This window comes from Dioscorea cayenensis, chromosome 10, assembly GCF_009730915.1.
Source record: "Dioscorea cayenensis subsp. rotundata cultivar TDr96_F1 chromosome 10, TDr96_F1_v2_PseudoChromosome.rev07_lg8_w22 25.fasta, whole genome shotgun sequence".
Taxonomy (NCBI): domain Eukaryota; kingdom Viridiplantae; phylum Streptophyta; class Magnoliopsida; order Dioscoreales; family Dioscoreaceae; genus Dioscorea; species Dioscorea cayenensis.
In genome coordinates, this window is record NC_052480.1 from 19925718 (window position 1) to 19944943 (window position 19226).

Genomic DNA, 19226 nt, shown 5'->3' on the forward strand with positions numbered 1-19226 from the left:
TAAATGAATTTGAGTTCATGAATTATATATTCGTTTTGAAAGAGGACTTACACAATATTACAAACTACTTTCCTTGTCTTGGTTATAGTCTCATTTTCACCAAAATTTCTGCTCCAATCCAAAATCTGAATTTTAGGGTTCATTACTGTCAAGAAGAATGTTACTGGATCCATATATGAATGATCCTTAATCTTGAGTCTTGATGAAGGTATAAGACCTGAAACAATGCCAATGATGATATATGGCGTGTTGGCCAATCCAAATGCCTCTTACTCAGTTTGGAACAATATCTGATTGTTTCTATAAGTGAAATATCAAGAAATGCAAATCTATGGTCCTTTTTATAATAAAGACATTTATAGATCGATATATGTAAAAACTAACCAAATAGAAATGCATCCAAACTCTCCCATTAGGCATGTACTCATAGACGATCGGCCTCACCTTGAATGCAATATCCAAAAGCCCGCACAAGGCTACAGTGGTGAAACTTTGCAATCAAAATGACTTCATTCTTGAACTCATCAATGCCTTGAGCGGAATTTTTAGAGTCTTTTCACTGCTTATCACATCCCTCAACTAGCTTCCCTGCCAAGATCTAATACTTTAATTACACTTCCTTATATATATATATATCTCGTCAGACAATATAATCTATTATGTATATATATATGAACTACCTTGTAAACTAGGCCAAATCCACCTTTTTCCAAGAATGTTTGTTTCAGCAAAGTTATCGGTGGCTTCCATTAAAGTGGATTCATTGAAGTTGTGTTAGCTCTATTTCATCATCTTCTTTTATACCTTTCTCCAAGTGCAGCAAAAGGGCTGAATATGGGAATGGTTTCGTGAAAGATAAACATTTTTCAATGCCTGCGATGATATTTATGGATTGACAGGAGTTTTAATTTGATTATGGACTTACTCCAGTTCATCTTTTTCTTTCTCCATGCAAAGCTAATGAGTAAAATTACCAGTGCCGCCCCTGACAAAGACAGTGATGATTGCCAACCTTTGCTTTGGCCAGACCTTTCCTTGAGTTGGGAAGGCTAGCTTTTAAAATTGAGAAAGTGCCAAACAATAAGAATCCAGTGAATATTGTATTAAAAAAAAAAATCAAAAAACTTTTATTAAATTTGTATATTAACAAAAGGATATGACCAAGGATATCATTGTCTTCATTTTATCAAAAAGCTAAAAATAAAGATAAAATTTCAAAAAGAAATCAGGATGTATAGTTTTCCTACTTTAATTACGAAAAAATTAATGTCTGCTATATGTTTAAATAATTATATTTTGGAATTCACCAAATTATATATACCTTAAATCAAACTTCTCCCTGCTAATAATGAAAAGTTTATTTGTGAAAATTTTCCAAAACAGAGTAATTTTTAAGTTTAGACTAGATAAGTTTTTATAAAATAAACTTCAAAGTATTATTAAATAACCACAATATATATATATATATATATATATATATATATATATATATATATATTACTTAGGTAAGAAGGGTATTTGATTGTTAAAAGTTATCGGCGGGTGGATAGCCGGTGATATGACTAAGAAAGTGTAAGGGGAGGTAATGGATTGAGTACTCCGCTTGGCCCGGTACTATTCCCATTCTCTTCATACATTATTCCTTGAGATTCTTATATTATCGTGTCTTGTATATCTCTGATAGGGTTAAATATAGTTAGTCTTTGTTTATATTAAGTAAAAGAGTGATTTACTAATTCTTCAAAAAATTATTATTAAAGTTATTAACCCAAAAGAAAAATATTTTTGAAGATAAAAGGAATAAAAAAACAATAAAAAGCGACACAACAACAAATGACTAAAGCATCCCACCTTGGTGAAGCAAAAGAAATACAAAAGCACCATTTTACTATAATAATAATAAATAATAAATAATATTAGGGGTAAGCAAAATAAGATCTGGGCAGTTTTTAAACCGGATAAAGATGCGATTTTTCGGATCGGCAAAAGCTTGATCCGTCAACAAACCTCGATTCTAAACTTGGTCTTTAAAATGGTCTCCACGATTCATAGGATCGGATGCTCCGGATATCGGATATCCGGATCAATTTAATTTCATCCACTCCTTAGATTTTTATATACTTGTCAACGTTTATAAAAAAAAAAACAAATATGAGAAACACATGAAAGCTTCAAGAGTTAAAAACTTCATTGTTCACATGAAAAAGTTAAAAAATTAATAGAGTTTCAACCAATAATGGACATGAGATTTGCAGATTTTCTTTTATGCAACTCTAGAAGGTTTAAATTTGATAAATATTATATATAATATAACTATATCGATATTTTTAAGTATTTAAAGCGAGAATTTAATTTTTTTCTACTTATGCCCTTGTAAAATTTTAAATTTATTAATATATATAATAATTTAAATCTTATATAATCCTAAAGCGTAAAAAGAAAAAAAAATTATCTTAAAGGTTTAAATGAGGGATTTGGATTTTTTTCTTTGCTTTTAAATAGCTATAAAATTAAATTTATTATATCCCAATTATCTATACATATATAATTATATATATCGAAATGAATATATTAAAAGCAGTTCGGATTGGATCGGTTTTAATTTATAAACCGTGTCCGTCCGGTTTAAATGCTAATTTGGACCGGAGTGTCCTTTTACCGGATCAGTCACGAAAAATTCGAATGGCGGATATCGGATGCCGGATGTCGAATCGATTTTTGCTACATATACATAAATAAGTGAGAGCCACTTATTCTAAATAAATAAATAACAGCCTCGATCCACATTATTCAAAATAAAATAAATAACAGCCTCAATTCTATTTGTTCCAAGCTTTTACTCTTCCGACTTTTGGATACGATTGAAGGAGAGAAGGTAGGGACTGTACTTTCCAACTTCATGGTTGACCCTGGGTGCACCACCAACCCGTAGTTGGAAAAGATCCCAGAACGTTGGCTAAGGTGGGTTGGTATCTAATAATTAAAGAACAGTTTGCACTCTTCTAATCAAGTTTTCCATGCCTAAGGTGTCGGTTCGATCACTGCCATCTGGTTTTGAACATTAATTAACAGATTACCACCATGCTTGCCTATTGAAATTCACTAATAAAATACTGAGCATGTGTGATCTCAATTTCACTAACTAAGAGTAAAATCTCATTCTGAAAAAATATGCAACTTTTTAATTAATGCACAAAGAGTCTGCTCTGAAGGCATACAAACATATACCTATATCTGCAGCTAGTCGGACACTTAAATCCCCTCCTTCAGATGTGTTCGAGGCCGACGGATCCTTCATCATAATGCAGTTCACCGGATGTCCGCACTGGCAAAGCCAATACAAGAGCAGTTGCCATACTTCTCTTTGCATTGAGTGGGATTTATAGTCTTGTTTCGATGGCCGTCGACGTGTCTAGTAATATAGCTGGGGTGATAGTCAAGAAGCCAGCTCGGTTTTATTTTTGCAGTCCAACGCCACCGGCGCACGTGAACGTGGTATTCCTAAGAGCCCAATTGGCCGGAGATTTTGGGAACGAACCGCGCAGCACTGGCACATGGGCGAGCTGTTGATACAGATGGCGTTAGGCCCGCGAAGGACGAATCGCACTGAGTTTGGGGCGTACCGTGTGATGCTCCACTCATTGGCCTTCTTGATCACACGAACCATTGCAAGATGCCTGTGGTTCACCGTCAACCCGACCTACAATGTCTGTACCAATTGTGTCATAAATGAAGTAGACCTCGTCTTTCGTGTTAGCGAAACTGAATAAGCCCAGACAGTTAGTGTATTGCTAGACTGAGCACCATTCCATGGCCCTGACCGCCATATCTTAGCTGAATCCATCAAAGAGTAGCTGAGGACTTCCGTTGATGTCCATGGAAGGTGTAGCGCCCTGGAGATGGATCATCATTGTTTTACGCCAGGCAGTTAGATTGCGGTTAAGACCAGTTCTCAAGTCCCATCAGCTTCATGCCGAGGAGGAAGGGTGTCGAGGTTGGGTGGTCAAAGCTCTGCAAGCAGACTCGATGCTGTTGGCTTCTCTGATCACAAAGTTTCATTATCTAAGGCTGTGCCACAGGTTGGTGAGCACCGCTATGGAGGCAACCCAGACTACTGTTTGGCTATTTAAGATCAGAGCGCCATTGCTGTTGAGTTCCCATGGTTCCGTTGGCGTCAGCAGCTATAGGGTTTCGCGGTTGTGACAGACCTGTTTGGACTGGGGCTTATTCGCCGCCATATGCCCACATTACCTGTTCTTTGATCCAGTTGGGCTGAAGAATCCTAAGGCGAAGGAGTTCCTGACGAGACTGAAAAGTGTTTAGCCATCATGGAAGGCTGACCGGGCTTAAGGTGTCAGTTGAGATTGAGGGCGGCCAGGGCAGAAAAGAGATATGGTATCCATTTTGCATCATGGCGTTTGAACCCTTGCTCTTTCTTGAGCGTGGAAAGCCCAAGGGATTAAAACATGTTAAATAATCTGAAATAAAAGTATAGCCAGAAACATCGGAGCAGGAACACATGCAGAAATGTAACAGAAACCCAGACCAAATTAATGGTGGCTTTTGAATATTAGCCCAGTTTTTGGCATTCACTAATCTCTGACTATATATATATATTGCTTTAATACTATATGATACACCCAAAAAAAAAAAAAGAAAAAGAAAAATTATAAGCGTACGTCGAGATTAAGCCAAGTCGATGATCGATTCCCAGTAATATCGTATTATATATTATTTTTAAAAATGGATAAATCGTTTCGATTAAAAGCGAGCAGAGAGAACAATCAATTGACCCACATAATGTGTTATAACCCGATTATTTTTATGTATATTCTTTGGCAATATTTTGGGGTAATAGCATGTGCTTACTTGGTAATGCTTGACCCGAGAACTTGTTTAAAATCCTCGATTTTTCCTTTCCATATCACCTCATCCTTGAGGAACCCTAGCTTCTCCTATCCATTCATTTCTCTTCCAGCTTTGAATGATTCAAAGGGATTAATAAATCGATAATTTCCTTGTTTAAATTAACTCTTTTGCTTTATTTTGGAGGGTTAACCTAGTTGGTCTCCATCTCGCTCTTTCTAGATCCATTGAGTGAGAGTAGCAGAAGAAGAAGGTGGTAATTCAACACATTCCTCTTGATCTATTTGACTTTTTCATCATATATTTGTTTGATTTGGTGTTGTTTTGATAACGATTGATTATATTGGAATTTTGGTTGATGGATTATCATAACATGTTTACATGAGAGATTTTTAAGAATTTATTTAGTGATTCTAGTGAAGTTTCGAGCTTGTATATATGTTAGCTCATTATTATCCTATTTTCAGCATCATTTTGTTTTTACATAGTCACTTGGAAATGGTGTGGCATGTTGATAAAAGAATGACTGGGAGATGGTTTATCTGTGTTGATGCGAGGAGAGGTGTAACGAACCTTTTGCATTAGATATGAGTGAATGGACGGTTGGATTGAGGAATAATACTTTCGATGAATGATGTATGTAAAATTAGCCGTATTCTTGTGAGATTCACGGATGAATTTGGTTGATCGTACAAAATGTTTGATATAATGATTTTGGACTTATTATTTGAAAAGCAATGACCGATGATTGTTAGAATATGATGATATAAGGTTTATGGATTATTGGAATGATCATAATGATTTTTATATAATAATGTTAATATTGGATATATATATAAGTGTGTGTGAAATTATTAATATAGATTATTTACATTAGTGAAAAGAAATTGACACCCTACATCTACTTTGAAATACCATGGAAAACTTTGGAGCATAGGCATAAGTGAATATTGTGCTCAAGGTATACGCTAGTAAAACAAGAGGAAGGGTGAGAAAGGTCTCCTATTGAGAGTCTCCTCTCTGATGAATATATCCGTGCGGTGACCCGTTCCTTTGGCACAGAGGTACAAAAAATGTTGTGTCGAGTGGCAATTCGATCTCTAGCCTCTTTGGGGATGTCCGGAAGAAGAAGGAATTCTAAATCAGGAACTGGATGTCGAGAAGAAAATTTCAATCAATTCAAAGGACAAAATCAACTTTGAAACATAACCTAAAAGCCTAATATTTTGGTGATACAATCCCGGTTATTAGTAATAATATTACCCGATAATACATCTACCTTTTATGAGCACAAATTAGGAATCATATATTATAAGCAAAGAGATTAATAGAAACTCGGGGAAGGTTTTTAATAATTTTGTCTAAATATTATTGACAAATTTTGGAGTTTCTTTGTGTTTAGAAGTTCTTATCGACGGCCCCTAATATTTTAACTAATGCCATAAAAGTTGTACTTAAGTCAAAATTTTCTAATTATTTTTTAGTAATTATGTACTTTCTCCTTCCAAATAAAAACTGTGATTTTTATCCATTTTTTAAAAATAAAAAGTAAAAATAAAAATAATACTCATTTATGAATACTGATTTATCCATCAATATATATAATAGAAAAATCTACTCAAGTTAGCACATTAAACATGGAAATGAAATAAAGGAAGCTTTGTTGAATGCTATCATTCTCTTTTATCACACTATCTACCTATTTACGATTGAGTACTTATTGACATTAATGAAAATGTATATAAATCATAATAGTTTTGGGTTGGATAGAGCTTTACTTAAAATCAATAGCCTTAAAACCACAGAGTGGTTTGAGGATTTGTAAAGTCGTCATTGTTGCCAAGCATAACAACTTAAGTGACATAGTGTAGCCTATCCTTACGAGGTTTTCCCTTGCACACACAAAGACCTATATTTTGAGACTTTGTGATTTAGCGATTGTGAACCTTTCACGAGACCACAGACGCTCCTCTTGCCATGGCAAGCGGGGACCCGACACCACAACGCTGATCCACTCCCACTTTGATTCAGCCCTGGATCATGGGCCCCGGATCACCTCTTCTCTTAGAAAATCCTCGGATACTCCCTCTTCCCAATCCCCACATCCTCGACAAGCTTAAGGACCACGACCATGACTTTATCAAACTTGATGGAGATGCCAGCAGATCGAGCTAGAATGAAGTTTCGTACGCGCTCTGTAGGAAGGCACCGTGAGCCTCATTTGACGAGTTAAATCCGGATCTTCTTGCCAAGTGGGTTCTTTCGCTTAAGTTACCATCTATGATCTTCCCAGCGGGTTTCTGCTTAATCCGATGTTCTTCTCAGAAAACCATGCAACATCTTCGTGGATGGACCACTACCCAGTGCATCGGTAGCATTATCCTCGACTTTAGCATGGAAGCCGCTTCTTGAACCACTTTAGCAGAAACTCACCATTGCGCATTATTTGGCTACAATTACATAACCTTCCGTTGGTCTGCAGGCGAGGTAGACCTTGAAACCATTCTTCAATCGATTCGGATCCACTTCTCAAAGTTGTGACTTCACGAAAACACCTCTCGACCAGTCAAATTCTCCGGCATTTGTATTTGGGAATTCGGCCTATCCAAAGCCGCTGCAGCCGGGGTTACGGATGGCGATAATCATAGTGTTTTAGTGGTGGAATTTCTAACTGTAATGATTTTGACCTTCTGCTTATACAGCCAGGATGAAGAATTTAATTGGAAGTAGCTCTTGCTCTCGATCCTCGATAGTCGGTGCCATGGTTCAGTACTAAAAGAATGGGTTGGTGGTCGACTTAGTATCGATTGTTGGGGATCGGAGGTGGATATTCGACCCGATCCCGACCTCGACTCTTGGATCATACAATGCGGTTCGATCTCAGCATCAGGACTACGATTTTGGGCCCTTGTTCACAGTCTCTTGCGGTGGCGTGCATTAGTCGCCGGTGGTAGTGCCCCCATAGTCGCGTGACCCCTGGCCTGCGGCCGTTAAGTCTGGGGCTTCTCGTGGGGCCACTTTGAGCATGCGTGGGTAAAGTCATAGCTTTAGTGGAAGCACACAGTTTCATGCCACTATATCTCTGTACCCTTTGAATGAACAACACGCCTACCCTTGGTAACCGCCCACATCTCATAGTCCGCGTGCTCTTTCCTCCTCGACATCGAAAGCGATTCTCACGGGTCTCAGGATGACTGATCTTCCCATGCTCGGTGCTCTGCTGCGCCAAACGCGACCTCGAAACAGTGCAGCACCTTTTACTTAGGCAAATTTTGACCAGCGCGATTCCACTTCGCTCGCACCATGTCTCGCTCCTCGGTTGCAATCACATCTGCCTCCACATGGCCCCTGGTTTCTCAAGTCACACCATAATCGAAACAAAGTCGCTCGGCTCATGAGGCGATTGGTATGGATGGCGATCAGCCAAAGAGGATGACTAATACGATGATGATGATGATGATGACGATGATGATCATGATGATGATACGATGATGATGAGTGATGGATAACATGCACTTGCAGTCTCGTGAGGGCGGCCCTGACAAATGATTCCATGACCCTCATCAATGGCCCGATCTGATAGCTCGCCGAGTCCCTTGTTCGTAAAGGATCAAATATCTCTGATTCCTCTCCCAAGAAGGGGAGACTCGAGACTGGAGGTTCCCGTTCTTGATTGCGTATGGCTTGGCCTTCCTCTTTAGAAGGGTTCTCTTTCTCCTTTCCCTCCTTGTTATTCATGATTACGACTAAAATCTTATGTTATAATTGCAGGGGCATCTCTGCCGGAGACACCTCTTCTCGCGTTTTTCGTCTCATTCGTACTCATAAGCCAGCCATTGTTTGTCTTGTCGAAACCAGGGCTAACTCCGACCGTGTTGACCGTTTTTGCAGGAAATCCCAAAGAACTGGGATTGGGCTACGATCCTTTTTGATGGCTTCTCAGGGGGTATTTTTGTGTTATGGAATAAATCTATCGGCGTCGTCACCCCGATTGCTGTTTCTAAACGTGCTCTCTACATTACTATCTCTCATGATCCCTCTAATTCTATTCTCATCTCTGTTATTTATAACTCAACTCGTTTGAGAAATCAATGCTTTCTTTGGAATGAGCTTTCTAAACTTTCTTCTTTGCAGATCACCTGGCTAGTTGTTTGTGATTTCAACGCTATTCTTCATAGGAGCGAGCATATGGGGGGTTCGTTTGCTTATTACGATAGAAAAGCCAGATTCTTCCTTGATTTTATTGCAGGATCCAATCTTATTGATCTTAATTACTCTGGCCCTCACTTTACATGGTGTAACAACCAGTCTGGATTGGCTTGTCGCTGGGCCAGACTTGATCGCTGTTTAGTTAATCTTATATGGGTTAACTCCTTTAAGATTAATAATCTTAAGCATTTTCCTCGCTCTTTCTCTGATCATGCTCCGCTTTTTCTTTGTTCTTCTCCTCATCATACCAATTTTAAACATGTTTTCCGCTTTGATAATAACTGGATTGACTTCTTAGGTTGTCATAATGCAGTTCGTGTTGCTTGGAATTGCAACCCCTACGGGAACCCCATGCATGCTTTCTCCCATCTCCTGTCTCGTACCTGCTCTAATCTCCTCAAGTGGCGTAGACATGGGATTAACAAAGCTGAATCTAATCTGATGAATATTGAGGCCGAAATCAATAATCTTGAAAGTTCCGATTTCAATCTAATTTCTCAATCTCTTCTTATGGACCATTATTCTAATCTTTCCACTTTGCAGCATCAGTGTAATACCAAATGGGCTCAACGTGCCCGTTTAATGTGGATCAAGGATGGGGACAAAAATACCAGCTTTTTTCATGCTATGACCCGTATCTGTGCCCATGTTAATTCTATTTCTCAGGTTGTTGATGCTCATGGTTATCACTGTCGCGATCAATCAAGCATTGAGCAAGCTTTTCTTACTTTCTATAAAGACCTTTGGACTAATTCGAACACCAACTCTGTAAGTCCACTTGACACCCTTACCTGTAATCTTCCCTGCATTTCTGACTCTGATGCAGCCTCTCTCACCCGGGAAGTTACTAGGGATGAGGTCTTTAGAACCATTCTGGATCTCCCTGCTGGTAAGTCCCCTCGTCCTGATGGTTTTAATGTGGAATTTTATCATACTTTCTGGCCAATTATTGGTGATCGGATTTTCGAGGCTATTCGGTTCTTCTTTGATAATTCATGTATGCCCACCTCCTGGGGCAAAACTTATATCACCCTTATTCCCAAAAAAAAACAAGCCTAAGTGTGTTTCTAATTACAGACCTATTTCGCTCTGCAATGTGAACTTTAAAATTATCTCCAAAATTTTGGCCAATCGTTTTAAGCTTGTTCTCCCTAGTTTGATTGGTCGAGAGCAAGCTGGCTTTGTTTCTGATCGATGCTCTTAATAACATTATTACTATGCAAGAGATTGTCCATACTTTAGAAACCGATGTCAAGAACCCCCCTAGGATGTTAATTAAATTAGATATTGAAAAGGCTTACGATACTGTCAATTGGAGTGCAATTCTTGCCGTTCTAGCTCGCATGAATTTTCCCTCGCTTTGGATTTCTTGAATTTCTACATGTCTTCAATCCTGTTCTTTTTCTGTGTTGGTTAATGGCAATCCTTCCCCCTGGTTCTCGAATAGAGGAGTCCGTCAAGGGGACCCCATCTCTTCTTATCTGTTCATAAAGGTAACTCAGATCCTTACCTCTCCTTAATCTGGGCCTGGAGAATAATTGGATTCTTGGTTTTCACACCAATCTTACTCATAATTTCAATCATTTGATGTACGCTGGCGACCTAATCCTCGTCTCTAGTGCCACCATGATTGCTGCCCGCAATATATCACAATGCCTAAATCTTTACTACAGCATTTCTGGTCAGCGCCCCAATTATGCCAAATCCCAAATCTTTTTCCCAACCTGGTGCAACAAACACATTTCCTCCCGAATTTGCAGTATTTTGAATCTCTCCTAGGCCTCCTTTCCTTTCAAATACCTTGGCATTTTAATCTCTCCCAAGCGTCTTGCTGCATCAACATTTAAGTCTATGATTGATAAAATCCGTTATAATTGTACTCTCTGGAGCAATTTCAATCTTTCCACTGCTGCTAAAGCCATCTTAATAAACTCCACTTTACTTTCCTTGCCAACATACACTCTTTCTGTTTACCCCATCCCTGACTCTGTCATCTCTGAGATTACCAAAGCTGTTAGAAAATTCTTCTGGAGTCAGAACGACAATGGAAAGGGCATCCATAATGTGAATTGGAAAGTTATAAATGAAGGTAAAACTGAGGGGGCATTGGTATTAGAAACTTATCTCTTGCTAAATTCTCTTTAATGGCTAAGAACCTTTTCAATTATTTGAACAATGCTGATGCTATTTGGGTGGGCATCTTGCACCTAAAGTATGGTGATGTTAACTTTTGGAAAAATGGTGCCCCTCCTAAATGCTCCTAGTTTTTTAGAGGTCTTCATAAAACTGCCAACAGGATTAAACCCTTTTGTCGTATTAACTCTATCAACCCTACCGGCACTTCTTTCCTGTGGGATCCATGGTGCTTTGATATCCCCATTGCCCTCAAACCCACCTTTATTAATATGCATGAGGATCTTGAGCACTTTTCCATTTCTGATTTCGTTAACAGTGATAACTGGAATGGCACCCTCTTGAACCATGTTTTTTGTTCTAATTCCAATTTGCAAGACTTGATGTCCAGCTCTATTGATATAAGCTCCTATAATCATTGGATTCGGAACCCAACTTCTAAGTGTCAAAAAATCTCCACTTCTGTTATAAGCATTTGAATCGTCACTCTTCCCATTTTGATAACTGGCCTGGCTGGGGTCTCCTTTGGAAGCTTAACACTGCTCCTCTGGTGAAGCACTTTATTTTGACTGTATTTCATGGTCGTTTATCCACCTCAAACTTCCTATTTCATATGGGTATGGGCCCCAATAATCCTTGTGCTTTATGTGGCCACTTTTCTGAAACCATAGACCATTTATTTTGCCAATGTCTCAAGGCCAATCAAGTTTGGAATTTCCTTAGCTTAAAAGTTAATAAACTTATCCATTTTCCCAAAGGCTTTGCATCTGGTTCTTGGCTCGTTGATGGTAACTATTCTCTGCACATTACTTCTCTTATTGTTGCGACTGCATAGTTTCTCTGGAAGTCTCGCTGTGATGTTATTTTTCGTAATGCCAATGTTAATATCCCCATTGCAGTTTGTAGAGCTTTAGCTCATGTGCAGGATTATTCCAATTGCAATAGAGGTTTACTCGGCCAGAAACTCATCTTAAATAATTTCTCCGCTGGCGATGAACTCTTCCATTTCTTCCATGCTAGCATCAACCAAGTCACCAAGGTAAGTTCCATTGGCTTTTACATCTCAAATGCTAACTATGTTGTTCTCATTGCAGGCTGCTTTGCTCAAGCTACTGATGACTCGTCTCTGGATGATCTTTTCGCGATGGGTGTCGCTCTTCAAACTGCTCTGGAAAAGCATTTAAACGTCCAGCATATATTTGTCAACACGACTAATCCTCAAACCATCCTCAACAATCCCAATCTTGTCACCACTTGGAGATTCTATTCCCAAATTTCAATTATTAGATCTCTCCTGGACAGCATTGGCTCCCCTTGTATTCATTGTATTCCTAGCGCTTGGATGGTCCCTGCTATCTCTTTAGCTTCTCATGGGTTTAACTTCTCTGTTCTCAATCTCTTCCTCTTCGAAAAAGACCTGTCTCACTGGATAATGAAGACGTTCATGATGCTGGTTTTAGATTTTAGCTGTTCAATTTCTTTAGTTGTATCTTTGCTTTTTCTGTTTTTCTTGGAGTCCTATTGTTTTGTTTCTTAGGATTTTTTCAATAAATTAGCCCCTCTGGGGTTCCTTTTTTTAAAAAAAATTGATCAATATTTATTTATCTTTAAAAATAAATAATTTGATAAATCAATAATTTTTTTTAGCTAAAATGAGCCTATCCACTAAGAAAGGCAGAAACATGCACAAATCTTAATAAAACAAATGAGGGTGAAGTCCACATACCCGTGATATAAACTCTCACTGTTTGTAAAAAATTCTAACGATGACCCGACTACTAATAAATTATGATAAATTGATAACTTTATTGGCAAATGAAGTGAGCAGATGATATGCATTATAATCTTATTGACTCATGACAAATTTTAATGGAGAATGTTATCAGTGTAGAGATTCTAAATACAATAAAAATAATATAGTTATCTAGACGCACTATAATACTGGCACAAAAGCCGTATGAAATCATTAAAAAAAAATCATCTAATTAACTCCATATGAACACAAATATCTATAAAGTTTCTAAATCAAGAAATCAAATGTTTGTTTGTATTAATATTTTGAATTTTAAAAAAAAAAAATCAAAGTGCAGATGGAAGTATGGTGAATTAGGTCAAGATTACCCACGCAATCAAATCCCTGACTAGAATTAAAAATTAAGAACTCATCCAAATCTACAATTATCATATTTGAGAAGGGTTCACACGCAAATAAGAATAATAATAATAATGTATAACTAAGTTTTTGGGAAGAGGAGCGGGGGTGAACCCACTGAGGACCCAGGGGACGCGCATGCCTCGGTGGAACAAGTGGGGGACGAGCGCGCTCACGTGGGCGCAGGGGAATTACTCTGATACAACCACTATTCACAACTCCCGAAATGCGCTCACTGAGAATCGAACTCTCACTACTCGGTGAGAGCTCTATCGGCGACCCGTGTACCAATAAACCCGCAGGTCGTTTCAATCTAATGAGTTTCACCATCCGAGTTCTTTCATGCTGATAAAAACACAGATATATCCTTTAAATAAATAAATATGTGCAAAAAAAAAAAGTCTGAAATTAGAATTTGAGTCTTCCTAATCTGTAATTTTAATATTTAGCAAGGATGTAGTTGCAAACAAATTAATATTCTGGACTTGTACTAAGTTAGGTTTAGGTTTCAAGAAGCAGTGTTCTGTTATGCTGATTAATACACAGATATTTCCAATAATTTAACAAATAAAATGACCAATAAGTTCAGAAATTTTATGTAACATAAAATGGTGTTATTGAGAAAACATGAGTATGATGTCTAGTTGGTTTTCAATAGTGAAGCAGAGCAAAAGTTAAGATTTTAGATGCAAAGATTATGCTAATCAATAAAACCCTAATTCAAGTTGCTGTACACTGTGAATATAAAGATAAACTTTACTTTTAGCATATATACCTCATTGTTTGTAGCTTTCATTGAACACTGAATGCCAGAATCCCATCAACTTTTGACCTCTAAATGCTGCAGTAAAGCAAAATGAGCTTTCAAAATTAATGTCCAAGTAACTCCAAAAGAATCACAAATGAATACATTTCATAACTCCTGTTGTAAAAAAAGAAAAATATTCATATACAACCTCTCGCGCAATGTAGTCACATTCACTATATCCCACAACAAAAAGCTTTGCCTATGAAAAGCTTCACAACAAAGAAAGAAAGAAAAACTTGATCAGCTAATTATAAACAAGATAAGCAAGTTGAATACGCATGATTACTGACAATTCGATCATTTGTACTAAAAGAAAAAACTGTTTGCAGATAAAAGCTCAATACAGCATCAAATGGTAATCAAACTATACAAACCTTCAGTAGCACTTCCAACTTGTAAATCATGCATGATTTTTAAAAGTATACAATATGGTAATAAGAAAAAAGTTAAGCATAGGATGAAAGCAAATGATAATATACAACAACATTAGTGATCTGTCACAGTAAATAATACACATTATTCTCTGTTGTGATCTACTTAGGTAATCACCTCATCATGGTTGAGAATAGCTCAAATACGATTTCATGAACTGAAATAGAAAACATGAACCTGTTTTGCTTGCATGATGAAAACGATGTATTTGAGATCGGCTTTTCAATGAGTTAGCTCTTGTTCATACTGTAATACAAACAATTTCAAATTTCAATTCTTGATTACACCAGCATCAGAGTATCATCAAATTGCAATATCTCGCATTGCCATTTCTACCTCGTCACCAGCAAAATTTCATTTCAAACATGCCAAATGTATATAAGAAGCAGACTTAATATGGGAATATGCAAAACAACATTTCAAAATACGTTAAAAAGATGCAACTCTATCATCAAATCAGGAACTGAAGACTGAATATTAAAGGAAATACCTAAAAAGGAAATTTCACAATGCACTGCATGTTTAACTTATATGGCACAGAATCAAAATCTTGTTATTGTGAGAAAGAATTGGATACAATTCCATTCAAGACGGAACAAATTCATCATTTAAAAATTGCAAAATTTCATTACAAATATGAGAAAATGATACAACAGCGTCATCAATTCAAGCATTGAATATAGGAGAAAATACCAATTAGGAATATCCAACAATGCACTCCATTATCCCACACCATATTCAACTTATATGGCACTGAATCAAAAAGTTTTTTCTTAATAAAGACCAAACAAATTTATCGTTCAAAAATGGCAAAACTTCATTTCAAATACACCACAAGGATACAACTCTATCATCAAATCAAGCACTGATAATAATATAAGGAGATACAAAACTGAGGGTGCAACCAAAAAATGATTGACCCCCATTTACAAGGAAAATGAACATAAAAGAAGGTATCTACCTAATGACTCAGAATTCGCCCCTTCAATGCCACAAGGCATGGAAAGGTCTGCAGAAAATGGTTGGCACAAAAACAGTTAGTCAGTCTTGATTCAAATCGAATCTGTTAATAATTAGGAACTAAACAATAAACATTTCTTCCATTCTAAAAGATAGAATGCATAACTTCAAAGTTGCAACACAACAACATCCAGTCAGCCTCTTAAGCCACAAAACTGTGGGCCAACACACCCTCAAAGTACAACAGCAGCTTTCTCCTGGGAGATAAGAGGAATTGGAGTGGCCATCAAAGGCTCATAATGGTCTCCTCCAGCACCACACCATCCTGTAAATGCAAACCAAAAAAGCAATACTTCTCCATTACCAAAGACAGAAAAATAAATAAAATTAAATAACTAAAAAATTTGCATAGGATCCATTTTAACTCATCCCGATGAATAATCATCAATCAATATAGACCACATAATAGATCACTTTCAAAAGAATTATGCTTTACTAAATTAAATAGAAGGAAAAGAGGGTATTAAAAACAAATAAAGAACAAAAGCCAAGGAAGGATTCTGGATTTATGCCCAAGTGGCAGGTGATTAATGTTATTGTATTCAGAGGTCACAAAATCCATGTGACAAAAGTAATGAATTACTAAAAAAATTATTGACACCGTGATTAAGCTCAAAACAAATAGCTGATTAAAAGTTAAAAAGGCAAGTAGGATTTTATAGTACTTTGGCTTATAGCCCATCCAATAAATGGTAACAAAATAAATAAGCATAGCATAAGTACCATGAACTAATGCAAGTACAGAGTCAATACGCAAAAGTTAAAACAGGATCATGTGGTCACAACATTTAATTGAATGAAAATTGGAACCAAACAAACTCTAACCAGGTTAGGAAGTGAGATTGTCGAAAATAGGTAACATCAACCAAAAGATTTTTCCAGGCAAGAAACACAGGTGAACGCAACCGATTAAGGAAAAAAACAGTAATAATATTGGCCTAAATGTAACTGCTTCAATATACTAAACTGCAGAACTCTATACCAGTCCCTTTCATGAAGAGGAAAATTGGGGCTTCACAAATTTGACCCCTGGGGCGGTGCGGAAGAAAAAAGACACAGTTTTCTTCATCAACCATTGCATCTGAACCATGGGCTTGAACCTGAAAAGGATGTAGCAAATCAGAATAGGATAATCAACCATAAAAATTAATTAAAGATTTGTAGGGTCATCTTCAATGTAGTACCAGCCCTTCTTGTCACAGACAAGGAATCAACCAGAATATCAGTTTGAATGTACATTATACTTGAGTGAAGAATGTGTGACCCAAATAAGAGACGGTGGTAGAAGATTGAACAGGTAATTAAGGAAATAAAGTTAAGATTCCATGTTATATTTAGGAAATACGACAAATGCATTATCTACAAGGTCATAAAGTTATGAAAAGTTCATAGCCAGCCAACAAGATTTCTTAAGCAACATAATCAAAGTCTCACCACATATACTTCACGCTTAAACTCGGTCGCCAGGCTCTCAATTGCAATATCATCCCCAAAAGCTGCAGCACGGCCATCTCTGTTCTCATCCACTGTCAGCAACCCCTCCTCTGTGTATTGCAAAGTAATAATATCATACTCATCTTCAGGCACACCAGAGATGGACATATACTTTCCCCAACTCTCACCATCATCCACAACCATACAGCGCTCTTTGTAAATTGACTCTGCTGCCACTTCTCTTCCACCATTAAAAATATTCCATCAAACAACAAAAACAACCTATATAAGCACCTCATGCATCAAATATTTCACACAAAATTCTAGTACAGCTCTAGCATAGTAGTTCAGTTCTAGCACTTTCATGACCTATAGCATCCATTTTATCACCCAAACTTCAAACTAAAAATTCAACATTCTTGCAAATCATGTAATATTCCAAAAACATGAAATAACAGAAATCAATTTCTAGCACCAACATTTTAAACTAAAAACTCATCATTCTCACAAATAATGCAATATTCCAAATATATAAAATAACATAATTCAATTCCCTGCACCAAAAGTTCAAACTAAATAATCCTTAATTATTGCAAACCATGTAACATTCCCCAAAAAAAAATTAAAAAAAAAAAATTAATAGAATTCAATTCCTAGCACCAAAAAAATTTAAACTATAATCCATCATTCCAACAACTATGCAAATATTGCCTAAAGAACAAAAATGCTGGCAGACAAGGAAGCAAAACCCTAGAAAATAGGCATCACAATAAACTTGAGCACAGAATCCCTGAGAAATTGAAAGCAAGATGAATAAATGGAGGAAAAAACAAAGACAAATCAAGGGAATATACCTCTGAAGGCCCAGATCTACGAGCTCCTGAATAGCCGCATCAAGCCCCGAGCGATCCGCCTTCTTAGCAAGCAGCTTCACCTCCTGAACAACATGGATACCCCACCCAACCCTCAGATCCGGCAAATACAAGTGCCGAATCGCCGCATCCACCACCCTCCTCCCCACCCCATCATCCCTCCGATAATCCTCAAGGAATCTCCCCACCGTCCTCTGCCTCAACTCCCTCGCCCCCCACCTTCCCACCCATCGCCGACCTCGCCGCCGTAAACAAGCAATTCCCATCCGCCTCCACTTCCCCGCCGTGCTCCAGCCTAAACCCCACCGCCACCGCAGCCGATCCCTCGCTAGGGTTCTTCCACAGCACACCACGCGCGTGGATCCGGCTAAGGTGACGCCGCTGCTGGTCCTCAAGTCCTCGGACACCATCCCACGGCGCAGGATCCGGCGACGCGGCGGCGACTGGCACCGGATCCAGATCCGACCACCCGAGCGGCGCCGGCGACGGCGACGGAGTCAACGCCTCCGCGCAGGCGCCGGAGTCGCAGAGGAGCTTTCCCATTTTGATTTTTTTAGCTCGTTTTTCGAATTTTTTTTTTCTTCTTTTTTTAGGGTTTGAGAGAGAAAAAGAAAAGATTCCACGTTGCCGCTTAAACGACGTGGACACGTGGCCGAAAATGATTGGTGGCATGAAGAGGAGAAAGAAGTACAATGTTGTTCCGCAGGGACACGATTGTCGAGGAAGCATCCGATTAGAACAAGATAAGGTTGGCGTCATATTTTGGGTGCTGTCTTTTATTATTTTTCTTGATTTATGACGTGGCGGTATTTTATTGGAGGTGAGATTAAAGAGTGAGTTTTCCGGTGTGGTTTGGGGAACTCGCAAAACTGGTGTTCAAGTTCACGCACGTGTGGATCTCTGCATGGATGTAACATCAGCTGTTAAGATTCAAACATAGATGCTTTTTTATTGATCCTATAAATTCCTGCCACGTGTGACTAGTCTGCAGTAGCATAATTGCTGGGATAACCTTATAAATTTATAAAATTAATATAAAATCTTTAAGAAGAGAAAATTTACACTTATCCCTCTATTAAAGTTGAAATTGCTAATGTCCCCTTATGTAGATGATATTTGTTATGATTAAATAAAGTGTCAATTCCCAAATACCCCCTGAAAGTTTTGTTTATGTACATTTTCTCCTCTTTAATTTTGGTATCTCCAAAAAAACCCTCTTTTTTCCTTCACTTATTTTTAAACCTTTGAAGTCATTAAAGTGCCTAAACGGAGTCGGTTGGGAATTTTTTTTTGACAACAA

At 37.8% G+C, this 19226-nt stretch overlaps 1 pseudogene; it reads right to left on the bottom strand.

Moving 5' to 3' along the window:
- Nucleotides 1-15399: 15399 nt before the first annotated feature.
- On the bottom strand, nt 15400-18475 carry LOC120270858 (annotated as a pseudogene).
- Nucleotides 18476-19226: the final 751 nt, after the last annotated feature.